General features: G+C 45.9%; 1 long non-coding RNA gene across 1 annotated transcript; it reads right to left on the reverse strand.

The window, feature by feature from the left end:
* Positions 1-3,940: 3,940 nt before the first annotated feature.
* Positions 3,941-12,125, reverse strand: LOC122465664. Its single transcript, XR_006290657.1, has 2 exons — positions 11,777-12,125; positions 3,941-4,381 (listed from the first exon to the last, which is right to left on the reverse strand). It is a non-coding gene; the product is annotated as an uncharacterized LOC122465664 (long non-coding RNA).
* Between the last annotated feature and the right edge of the window lie 933 nt (positions 12,126-13,058).

A 13,058-nucleotide genomic window follows, 5' to 3' on the forward strand; every position in this document is an offset into this window, starting at 1 on the left:
TATGCTGCAGCTGTGCTCACACGCGTTCCAGTCCCTGCTTCCAGCCCTTGCTCGCGCCCCCCTGCCACCGGCCCCACCCCAACTCCACCCCTTCCCCACCTGTTCCACCCCTGCTCCTGCTTATTCCAGCCTTTGCTCCAGCCCTGCTCGCTCCAGCCCTTGTTCCAGTCCTGCTCCTGATGTGCTCCAGCCCCTGCTCCTCTCTGGCTTCAGACTTGTGGCTTCAACCCCCTGCTTTGCCTCTGACTTACAACTCTGGTTCTGGCATTCAACTTCTGTCTCTCCAGTACTGATCCCTGGCTCCGCCTCTGGCTTATGACTGGTTTACTCCCTCTGGCTCTGGTATTTGGCTTCTGCCCCTCCTATACTGAGCCTCGGCTTGTTTCCTAGACTCCGCCCATCCTGGACCCAGCTCTAACTGGTAGGCCGAACTCTCTCCTTCACTACTAGGCCGGACCACCCACGGCCCAGTCAGCAACACCTGCACACTTGCATGACAACGGCCCCCACAGTGGATTTTCCAACTCCAAAATGATTTCCCATGGACTGATAGCAATCCATCATTGCAAGCGTCCACAGTGCAATCACCATTCGCTTCTCCACCATCAGCGTCTGGTGTCCCCATGCTGAAGGGCTGTGGCGAGCTCAGCTCACAGATCCAAGAATGTGGCTTTTTGCATCCAAAAGTTCTGCAGCCACTGTCTGTCGTCCCAAACCTGCATTACAATGTGATCCCACCCGTCAGTGCTCGTTTTTGGGGCCCAGAAGTGGTGCTCCACCATCTGCAGCTGCTCTGTGAATGCCACAAACAAACTTGAATTGGATTTTGCTATGCCCCACAGCAGTCTGTCCTCCACAAAGTCGTCATGTTCCCTTCTGATGCAGTTCTTCTTGCGGGTCTGCAAACACTAGAGGATTGTGCGTCCTGTGCTTGCAATGCTCATGACAACAGTGCAGAACTGTGCAGGCTCCATGCTTCTCTCTGCAAGGGGGACTACACAGATTCATGGGATTTTTTAAAAAGGCACCAAAATTATGGGATATAGATAGCATTATGGGATGGAGAAAGTTGCATGCTGGGAAGTTGACCCCTTGCTCCCAGTCACTCCTGCGTGAACCATTTTTGCCCAACCATGCATTGCAAAAACTTCTCAAAAGACAGCGCACTTGATGATGAAGAGTTGCACACTGGGATACCTACCCATGGTGCACCGACCTGTGCATCGACACAAACACTCCTGGTGAGTATGCACACCCCCAAGGCTAGGAGTCAAGTATGCACACACATAAGCAATATACTAACTTCAGTGGCTTTATCCTGATGTAACGTGCGTCAGCCAAAGTTTGTGGTGTTGACATGGCCTCAGGGCTTGTGTGCCTTAGTCACTGTTGCCTTCTAGAGGAATACGGACTTAGAACTGCTTCCAAGCCAGGGAGTTTTCGTCTGGCTCTAGAGACCTGTGATTTTGGAAGGACCAGGGTTCATGTTCTAGCTCCAATTCCATCTATTTGTGGGTCATTTATACGGTAACTTAGTGTGTTGTCTGCAGGACATTGATTTGTTCCAGCTGGTCATCATTATGGGCAGGAAGTTGGGCCAGAAATCCAGGCATAGCCCAGGTTGTATTTTTGTTGCAGTTTTCATGGGAATCATGGTTTCTGTGAGCTTCATGAATTTTCAAAAGCTATATACACCGCTTTTGACCTCTTGCATGAATAGGGGTATGATGGTCATAGCTGAGGGAATGCCACTGAGAACTTTGAGAACCACCAAGGGAAAACCCGCATGGGAGACTCGGGGAGAGCAGGAGCTTATGTCTGGTGGTTTGTCTTGGGGAGGAAGGTTCACAAGTTCCATTTCTGGGATGTGTTGGAAAGAGAGTCATGTACCTGGCTGAAGCTGTTCAACACTGCTGGCACCCTGCTGCCATTGCAGAGGCCAAGGATGGGATACTGCACTGAGTGAGAGGCAGCAAAGGTGCTCTCCTCACCACCAGCCTACCTGCACTAGGGTTGCATGGAAGTCACAAAGGCATGAATCGCTGTGTCTACATCTGCATCAGAGATGCCAGGACTCAGACTCCTGATTGACAAAAGTGTTTTATGTCACGGTTGTCACCAAGCAATCCAGGAGCATTGATGGGACCAAAAAAACCCAAAACCAAAAACTTCTCTTGACAAATGCTGAGTACATATCCCGAAAGGAGGGTGCACTCACAGCCTCCGTCCTTTCCTTCAGATGCTTCTCCTTTCCTGTATCAGCACCAGTTCTCTCTTATCCAGACTGAGCCAACACCAGATTGTTGCCATCCTCTCTTCCAGTTCCACCAAGCACCAGGACAGCAGCGAACCCACAACATCCAGGTTGAGTGAAAAGGTACAGATTTGAGTGCCACTCACGTTGGTGATGCTGCACACCCAAATAGTTCACCTTCACTGTGATGGCTCTACGTGCACATCGAACAGGATGGGGCAAGATAGAATCATGTTGAACCCAGCATGTGAGAGTCCTTGGCACGTCTCAGACAGGAAGGAATCCACTGAAAGGCCTTGCTGGCCACTCCCACAAGTTTTAGCAGACAAGTCAATCAAATCACCTGGGTCAAATACTGCCAACAGATCTAATAAAACTTGGGCACAGACTTTTCTTGTATCCATCACCAGGCGGAGATGGAATTATCTGAGAATGACTCATTCTAAAAACCCATACATAAAACTAAATTCACGAGGAGTATAGAAACCTATGAGATCCAGATGTGCCCAGGATAGCTGCAATGTCACCTTCTTAATAGCCTTCCCCCAAAAAGAGGAAGTAAGGAATCAGGCTGTAATTAGCAAGGCTGAAAATGTCAAAATGATTCCTGGAGCAGGGACCTCGCCACTGCCTAAGGACCTTGGCCTTTTGCAATCCTTGCCAATTATGAGCAAAAATAAAACCTCACTATATTCTGTCAGTCACAAGGATCTAACCTGCAGGTAGCCTGTTACAAATCTGAGACCTTAGGATGAAACTCAGCCAGAGAAGGAGGTTTAATCATAGCTTTCTCCCCCGCCATTTATCCAAGTCTCAGCTAGATAAAACTGAACTTTTAGCAAAACAAATGGGAAATACTTCACAGCAAGAATAACCCGATTATGTAATTTCCCTTCTGGCCCAACTCTGGCGGGGGGACGGCAGCTTGGCCCGGCAGGCACTCGGGGATCAGGGGGGCCGGCAGCTAGGACCGATGCTGGGGCCAGCCCGACGCTGGGGGAGGCCAGTGGCTCAGCCCGGCCCAGTGCTGAGGGAGGACGGCAGCTTATCCCAGCGCTCGGGGAGGCTCGCAGCTTGGCCTGGTGCTGGGGCCGTCAGACTCGGGGGGGGCGGGGGGGGGGGTGGAAGGGCCGGCTCAGCCCGATGTGGCTGGGGCAGGCGGGCCGGGGCTCCTCTGGTTGCGGGGTCCCCTCAGAGTCAGAGCTTCTTCTTTTACGGCGTAAGAGGGGAGTTTCAGGGCTCCTGCATGCAGGGAAGCGGGGCCTTGGGCAGAAGGGGTAGGGCTGGCAGATCATCCTCCCCAAAGCAGGGGTTCACCCGCCGCCCATAGTTGCCTCCCTGACCATCTTGGTAATAGCCATTGATGGACCTATCCTCCATGAACTTATCTAATTCTTTTTTGAACTCCGTATTTACATCTTACTGGCTGCATTCTCACTAAATATTTATGGTGTTTTCCTGTCTGTAGATTTTTCAAACAAACGCTCTCCAAGTCTTCTCATTTTAAGGTGTATCACAGCTCCCAGCAACCTTACAGCATGAATGACACCTTAGCAACAGCCCGTCAGGAAAGCTTATTGCCAGAAAACATTGTGTCATGTTAAGATGCAATTAAAAGCTATCCTGGGGCAACAGAATAGATGGAAAGGTACAAATGCAGCTGAATAAATTGCCTTCCCCCAGAACTGCAGTCTCATATTTCTGTACTTTTTATTTTTAAACTCACAACGTGCTCAGAACCACATATACTAATAAATTCCAATTCCTGGTGGCTTCAGAATACAGAGAAATGCTCTATTCATTAGAGCAGATTAAAAGAGAACTCCCTTTGTTTTAACATCGATTTACTGCAATGACTTGGATGAGGAGCCCAGAGCAAGAGACTGGGAGGGTAACAATATCAGAATTGGAAGGCAGGGTGACAGAACTAGCACAAGGGCAGACTTTAGGGTGGCAGACAGGTCTGTGCCCTCTAAAACACACACCCCTCCAGAAGCTGGAACTGAACCCAAGATTCCAGAGTCTTTATGTTCCTCCACGTCAGCAAATAGCTATGAAATCCAGTGTGTGTGTCTCATCGCCCTCTAGTGCCTGGTCCACAAAGAGGATGGTATTTGATGAAAAGAGCTATAGAAGACATAGGTATTATTTCAGAGTAGCAGCCGTGTTAGTCTGTATTCGCAAAAAGAAAAGGAGGACTTGTGGCACCTTAGAGACTAACAAATTTATTTGAGCATAAGCTTTTGTGAGCTACAGCTCACTTCATCGGATGCATTCAGTGGAAAATACAATGGGGAGATTTATATACATAGAGAACATGAAACAATGGGTGTTACCATACACACTGTAACCGGAGTGATCGCTTAAGGTGAGCTATTACCAGCAAGGGGAGGGGGGAACCTTTTGTAGTGATAATCAAGGTGGGCTATTTCCAGCAGTTGACAAGAACATCTGAGGAACGGGGCGAGAGGGGGGGGCGAAATAAACATGGGGAAATAGTTTTACTTTGTGTAATGACCCATCCACTCCCAGTCTCTATTCAAGCCGAAGTTAATTGTATCCAGTTTGCAAATTAATTCCAATTCAGCAGTCTCTCGTTGGAGTCAGTTTTTGAAGTTTTTTTGTTGAAGTATAGGTATTATTGTTACTGCTCTGAGTTACTCTCTTAGCTCAAGTGGCAGAGATCTGTGTGGTGGAACTAAAGGTTGCAACCCTGCTAAGGAAACCATGTAGGGGTCAGTATGATTCCACATGAGAGAACTTCTGTGTGTTCTGTTTGCTTTTTTGAAAACCTAGGAAATTACAGGCACCAAAAAAACCCCTGTGTTTAAAAGAACAGAATTAAGGTTGATTATGCAACCTTATTTTGCTGCCTTGTGTGTATGCATTATGATATGGTCTTTAATTATGTGATCACCTACTATTTTTCCCACAGGACTCACGCTGGCGATGAAACAGGGTCGTGCAGTGAAGGATGCTGTTGTCTGTAGCACCCCTGCTTCATTTGCTGCAGAAGCCCAAAGGTGTGCAGCTAATGAGACGGTGCTGCAGGAAGAGAAAGGATGGTCTCATGGGTAAGGCAGTTGAATGGGGCCCTGGATTCCATCCCTGCCTCAGCCACAGAGTTCTGGTGTGATACTGGGCGGCTTGTTTAAACCACACTTTTCACAGGTGGTCACTAATTGTGTGTTCCTCATTTTCTGGGTGCCCCACTTCAGACTCTGGGGTCTGCTTTGCAGAAGGGCTGAGCACTCAAAGCTGCACCCAAAGTCAATGGGAGCTGAGCTTTGAACCTCTGAAGTGCTACAGACTGCTAAGTAGTCTGAAAAATCAGGCCCTCGGTATCTCAAATTGGGCACCAAAATCGGGTACACTTTTGACTTGAATCTCCCTATTCCTCAGCACCCCATCTGTAAAATGAGGTTAATACCACCCCCTCATTTCACAGAGATGTTGTGAAAATAAATTCATTACAGTATTTGGATGCGTCACAATTATTAGCAATGAGCACCATAGAAAAGCCCATAAGGAAATTAATATTTCCATCTTCAGAGCAGGGTTTGAATAGTGTGCAGTAAATAAGGCCTAGAGCCAGGGATCCTGTAGAAAAAGTAGCATGTGACCATGTAATTAAAGACTATTATAATGCATACACACAAGAGAGGTGAATTCAGGTTGCATGGGTAGCCTTAATTCTGGCATTTCCTAACTTGGGAGTGCTTGATTTTGCAATCCTAGCTTTCGTTGAAAGGATTTCTGTGTGTAATATGTATAATGAGAACACCCAGAGATACATTAGGTAGGAGCAAAAAGAAAAGGAGGACTTGTGGCACCTTAGAGACTAACCAATTTATCTGAGCATAAGCTTTCATGAGCTACAGCTCACTTCATCGGATGCATTCAGTACGAATGCATCCGATGAAGTGAGCTACAGCTTACGCTCAAAATAAATTGGTTAGTCTCTATGGTGCCACGAGTCCTCCTTTTCTTTTTGCAAATACAGACTAACACGGCTGCTACTCTGAAACCTCTCATTAGGTAGGAGGTGATGGGGTTACAAGGGATATAAATGCTCATGCTTCAGGCTATGAGCTCGCCACTAACTGATGGAGGCTAAGGAGAAATGTACCCTCTGGGTAAGTTATTTCATAGTTTTCCATTACAGGGTTCTTGCACTTTCCTTGGAAGCAGCTGGCACCGGCCACCTGCCAGAGAAAGGTTTCTATACTAGCAGAACCATTCGTCTGAATGAGTGTAGTCATTCCTTATGTACATGGAATAGACAAGAGCTTAATTTTGTCCCAAATACCAAGAAAGTGAGGCAACAGTGGACGGGTTAAGGAAGAGTAAAAAAGCAATAAATTAGTTCTTTTAATTACAGTATTTGATAACTAAATTGATATAAAGGTCTGACCCTGGTGGTTATAACTAATGGCTACAATTTCTATCAACCTTCAGTGTGGGGAAACTCTTCTGATTAATGTGGGTTGGAAGTTAAAGAGATCCAGCTTGGAAACCCTGAAATATTTTTCTCTTCTGCCCAGAAGGAAAACCATTGTCCTATAATGACAACAGGCTAGTCTAGAAACATTATCTCTTCATAGCATTAAAATCTGAGAAGAAAGGCAAATGTCAGGAAGGGGAAAGATTAATTCAGTTTTAAGAGAGGTCAGCTCCCCTTCAGGCATCTACACTAAGTGGCCATATTTTCCAAGAGTGCTCAATAAACAACGTACTGAGCAATTTTGATAAGATAGCCCCAGTTGTGGGAGCCAAGCCCTTCTGATGACAGGCCTTAGTGATGACAACTGGGGCAAGATTGACAGCCCTGAAGATCCTCTATTGAGCAACAAAACAAATACAGCACAGACAATGGCAGTGCAAGCTCCCCCAACATTTATGAACCCTGACAGGGCAGGATTGCCTTTAGCCATCTATGTGCAGTTCAGTTCTTGTCTACTATGATAGTCAACGTTGGGATGAGTGTGGTAATGTAATGCCCGGTTGCTGAGGTAGGCTAAGGGGCAGTCCAGAGCAGTAGTCAAGTCTGTGTGGGTAGCTAGCAGGTCAGCCTGTATCAGAGGCAGTCTAGGGCAATGGTCAGAGTTCTCAGAGGGGTCACTAGCCAGAAAATCCAATGCAAGGGGTTGGGTTGGGAGGGAGATTGGGCAAGGCAACAGGGCAACAAGGTAGAGTCAGGCAACGTGGTCTAGGCAGCAACCAGCCAGCAATGGTCTGTTGCTCAGACAGCTTCCTTTTCCTGTTGGAGCCTTTATATAGTCCAGGTACCCAATGAGAGCGTTGCCTGTCCATCCAATCAGGGACCTGGGGCATGACTGCTGTGAGCCTGCAGGCCTTTACCAGTTAGGCTCTTGATCCGGGGCAGTGGCTCAATACATAGCTGTAGTGAAGCAGCTAAGGATGCTGCTGGTGGTCCTGGCTTCAATACTTGGGTCCTGGCAGGAAGATAATAGTTGAAAGGCAAGTGCGGCCCAGTGGATAGGTACTGGGTTCAGGAGACCTTGGGTTCTGTTTACAGCTCTGCCATTGACTTGCTGGGTGACCTCCGACAAGTACTTCACTATGTGTGTCAGTTTCCCTATCTCTTAAGTGGGGCTAGCGATACCTGCCCTCCTCTATGAAGCACTGAGATCTACACCTAAGAAGGTAGTGTGTAAATACTAGGTACCATTAAAAAGCTTCACACACTCCTGTACAATGAACAATCCCCTCTGAGGGGACTGACCTTAATGACCTTCTGACCTTAATATCTATAATATTCATAGTAAATAGGCCCAATGGCCTGTGATGGGATGTTAGATGGGGTGGGATCTGAGTTACTACAGAAAATTCTTTCTTAGGTATCTGGCTGGTGAATCCTGCCCATATGCTCAGGGTTCAGCTGATTGCCATATTTGGGGTCGGGAAGGAATTTTCCTCCAGGGCAGATTGGAAGAGGCCCTGGAGGTTTTTCACCTTCCTCTGTAGCATGGGGCACAGGCCACTTGCTGGAGGATTCTCTGCTCCTTGAAGTCTTTAAACCACGTTTTGAGGACTTCAATAGCTCAGACATAGGTGAGAGGTTTTTCACAGGAGTGGGTGGGTGAGATTCTGTGGCCTGCGTTGTGCAGGAGGTCGGACTAGATGATCATAATGGTCCCTTCTGACCTTAATATCTATGAATGCTACAGATCAGAATACTATGACTATCAAAGACCATGCAGACCCCTTTTGAGTTATTCATATATGCCAAGGCCAGAAGGGATCATTGCCATCAGCTAGTCTGACCTCCTGTGTAACACAGGCCAGAGACCTTCCCTAGAATAATTTCTAGAGAATATCTTTTAAAAAAACATCTGCTCCGGATTTAAAAATGGTCAACGATAGAACGATACACCTTGCCCCTTAGTAAATTTTTCCAATGGTTAATTACTCTCTCACTGTTAAAAATGTACCCCTTATTTCTAGTCTGAATTTGTCTAGTTTCAGCTTCCAGCCATTGGATCATGTTATACCTTTCTCTGCTACGTTGAAGAGCCCATTATTAATTTGTTCCCCATGTAGGTACTTATAGACTGAATCAAGTCATCCCTTAACCTTCTCTTTGTTAAGCTAAACAGATTGAGCTCTTTAAGTCTATCACTATAAAGCATGTTTACTAATCCTTTAATCATTCTTGGATTCTTCTCTGAACCTGTGACAATATATCAATTGTGGACACCAGAACTGGACACGATATTCTAGCAGTGGTCGCACAGGTGCCAAATGCAGAGGTAAAAGAACCTTTCCACACCTACTTGAGAGCCCTGTCTATATGCATCCCAGGATCACATTAGCCCTTTTGGCCATAGTGAAAAGAAAAGGAGTACTTGTGGCACCTTAGAGACTAACCAATTTATTTGAGCATAAGCTTTTGTGAGCTACAGCTCACTTCATCGGATGCATACTGTGGAAAGTGTAGAAGATCTTTTTATACACACAAAGCATGAAAAAATACCTCCCCCCACCCCACTCTCCTGCTGGTAATAGCTTATCTAAAGTGACCACTCTCCTTACAATGTTTATGATAATCAAGGTGGGCCATTTCCAGCACAAATCTAGGGTTTAACAAGAATGTCTGAGGAACGAGGCGGGGGTAGGAAAAAACAAGGGGAAATAGGTTACCTTGCATAAAGACTTAGCCACTCCCAGTCTCTATTCAAGCCTAAGTTAATTGTATCCAATTTGCAAATGAATTCCAATTCAATAGTTTCTCGCTGGAGTCTGGATTTGAAGTTTTTTTGTTGTAATATCGCAACTTTCATGTCTGTTTCATGCCTCCTCAGACGTTCTTGTTAAACCCTGGATTTGTGCTGGAAATGGCCCAACTTGATTATCATACACATTGTAAGGAGAGTGATCACTTTAGATAAGCTATTACCAGCAGGATAGTGGGGTGGGGGGAGGTATTTTTTCATGCTTTGTGTGTATAAAAAGATCTTCTACACTTTCCACAGTATGCATCCGATGAAGTGAGCTGTAGCTCACGAAAGCTTATGCTCAAATAAATTGGTTAGTCTCTAAGGTGCCACAAGTCCTCCTTTTCTTTTTGCGAATACAGACTAACACAGCTGTTACTCTGAAAATTGGCCATAGTGTTGCCCTGGGAGTTTATGTTCAGCTGATGATCCACCGCAACTCCCACATCTTTTTCAAAGTAGCTGCTTTTCTGGATAGTCTCCCACCTTGTTAGTATGGCCTGCATTCTTTGTTCCTAGGTGTATATTTAGCCATATTAAAATGCTTATTGTTTGCTTGCGCCCAGCTTCCCAAGTGATCACTGTATCAGTGTCCTGTCCTCTTTGCTATTTACCACTCCCCCAATTTTTGTGTCATCTGCAAATTTTATCAGTGATAATTTTTTTTGTTTTCTTCCAGGTCATTAATAAAAATGTTAAATAACATAGGGCCAAGAACCAGTCCCTGTGGGAACCCACTAGAAACACACCCATTCAGTGATGTTTCCCTGTTTACAGTTACATTTTGAGACCTATCTGTTAGGCAGCTTTTAATCCATTTAACATGGGCCATGTTCATTTTATATCTTTCTAGCCTTTTAATCCAAAGTGTTGTACGGTACCAGTCAACCACCTTACAGAAATCTAAGTCTATTACATCGACCCTATTACGTTTATCAACCAAACTTGTAATTGCATAAAAAAAATCAAGTTAATTTGACAGGATCTATTTTCCATAAACCCAAATTGATTGGCATTAATTACATGATCCTCCTCTTAATTCTTTATTAATCAAGTCCCGTATCAGCCTCAGCATTATCTTGTCCGGGATTGATGTCAGACTGACAGGCCTATAATTCCCCAGGTCATCCCACTGACCCTTTTTAAAGATTGGCAAAACATTAGCTTTCTTCCAGATTTCTGGAACTTCCCCAGTGCTCCAAGACTTATTGAAAATCCCCAGTGAGCTAGAACAAAAGAATCAGGACTTCATGCTGTGAGAAATCTAATACAGGTACTGGGAAGAGTCAGAAGAAAGCAAGCCAGGCATCTCAATATTATGGGTCATTATCTAATACTCCATTGACCAGGAAGGCAGCAGATGAATGTCCTTTGGAACCCCATGTAGTTTGAAATTTATAGGAAAAAAACTAATGTGCATTCCTGGTTTATACTGTGTTCTTGTAATCACATAACTGTTTGGTCCCAATTCACCTTTAACTTACACAGAGCTGGATTCTGCCACCTTTACTCCTTCAGTAGCCTCTTATTCCATTGATTTTAATGGGACTACTCCAAGAGTAAAGTATTTATTCAACACAAGGGTAGCAGAATCCAGCCCATTACCTTTTCACCAATGTAATTCCATTGGCTTGTTATGCAGTTACTTCCAATTTACACCAGTTTCCACTGACTTCAATGGGCTTTGGATCTGTCCATAAGTGAGAAGAGAATTGGGTCCTTTGTTTCTCTGTGCATTGTGGTAAAGGCTGATTGACATAAATATACTACTACTCCAGTTATTAGCCTGTGGCTTCCAGAAGATCACTTAATTAAACACAGAGGGAGGAAGGGGGCAGGTATCCATATCACATAAACACAAACAGCAAAACACCTAACCCAGACAGCAGGTGCTTCCTGCAGTTCTGCCAAATGGATCTGTCTGGCTTGCAGTGATGCCAATACAAACCTCAGACGCGACTAAAATAATCTAATCAGCGCCCCTTCCTTTCAGATTGATAGCCCATTGTTGAGCGTACTGGGCAAAGTTCTCTCCAGAGGGTCCTGTCACCCCCATGCTTTGTTGGTTGTGAGGGCAGCCAGAGCAAACAGCCATGGAAGTCACAACAATCAGGTTAATTGTCATCATCAAGGAAGTCAAGAGAAAACTCTGTAGGTTGGGCTGTACTTTAAGGTCTGGCTTATGTGAACCCTATTGCTGTGGAGCAAAACCGGTAGGAGATTACATATGCCAGCCACACACTTAGTGAAAGAGAAACATTCATCCAGTGGACATGGGACTTACCCAGTCTGGCGTTGGGACCATCCACTGCCTCAGTTTCCCTCTCTCAAATGGTCGACCACCAGCTCTGAGCTGATTTTGCTTTCCAAGTAAGTTGTGAAAGTCCACCCCATCCAGAGACAACTGGAATCCAAAAGGAAACAAAAAGAAAAGCCAATCCTCCACCCAACTCCTGCCAGGCACAGCCCTTCTTCACAGGGTCTGTCCTCTTCCACAACAGCCTTTTCTTGGGCTCAACTTCCAGCCCTTGTTGGCAGGAATCAATCCCCTCTTCCCCTTGATGGCAAGGGTGGCAGCATGGGGCAATCTGCATCCACACTTGACTACGTGTCCAAGCATTGTCAACTCTCATGATTTCCTTTGAAGGAAGGCAATTTTGGCCACAGCTGGAGCCACTCTGGTGATGATAGAGAAGGTCCAGCCATGCCCAGTGGAAAACCTGCAATGATTGGCTGCTTTCCCCACATCCCCACCTCATGGGGAAAAGTAACCAATCAGGGCTACTGAAGGAGGCAACACTCCACTCTGGAGCTAAGAGGAGTTTTTGGTGTTGTCTCCTCCTTCCCCTACCCATTCTCATAGGAGGGACAGTGGGGAACAGAAAAACCCCAGCAGCTCAGGGAAGATCTTCTCCTTCCTCCTCTGAAGAGTGGGTCAGTCTTTTGTGTGCTCCTCCCCACTGCATCCCTGCAACACCAGGCCGGGGATGGGGAGAGAGTGTGAAAAACCTCTTGGAGCTGCACCCCCTATCTCAGGCCTGGAAGGGGGCAGAAGAGGACCCACCATGGTTAATCCTCCAGACCAGAGGGTGGGGAAAGCCTGTGGAAAAACAGGAGGAGCAGATGTAGGACTGAGGGTCAAGAATTGATGAGGGGCTCATAATTAATTACTGGGCTGAAAGTTGGTAGGATAAATAGATTGTGGCGGAGAAGGTAGAAGCTCTGCACTATCCAGCAACCCATGAGAGCTCCTGCAGCAGGGGCCAATGGGACCTTACTCTAAAAACTTGGGGAAGTTGGCATCCCCATAGCTATCTCACACATAGACCCATACAAAAGGAGAGTGAGGAGTTGGGGGTTCAAAAACCTCAAAAGAAAGACCAAAAACAAATGATAACCTTAAAAAAAAAACACCTCATGGGTTTGAACTTTTGAGAGTTGCAGTATTGGGGTCCCTGCCAAGTGTTTAATTTATAAGGAAAGAGGTGCCGGGGCTCAAGCAATTAGGTGGTGGGGATCAAGCCATTTTATTACATTCATAACTGATGCAGCAAACCCAGAGGTGC

The sequence above is a fragment of the Chelonia mydas genome, chromosome 4, assembly GCF_015237465.2.
Source record: "Chelonia mydas isolate rCheMyd1 chromosome 4, rCheMyd1.pri.v2, whole genome shotgun sequence".
Classification (NCBI taxonomy): domain Eukaryota; kingdom Metazoa; phylum Chordata; order Testudines; family Cheloniidae; genus Chelonia; species Chelonia mydas.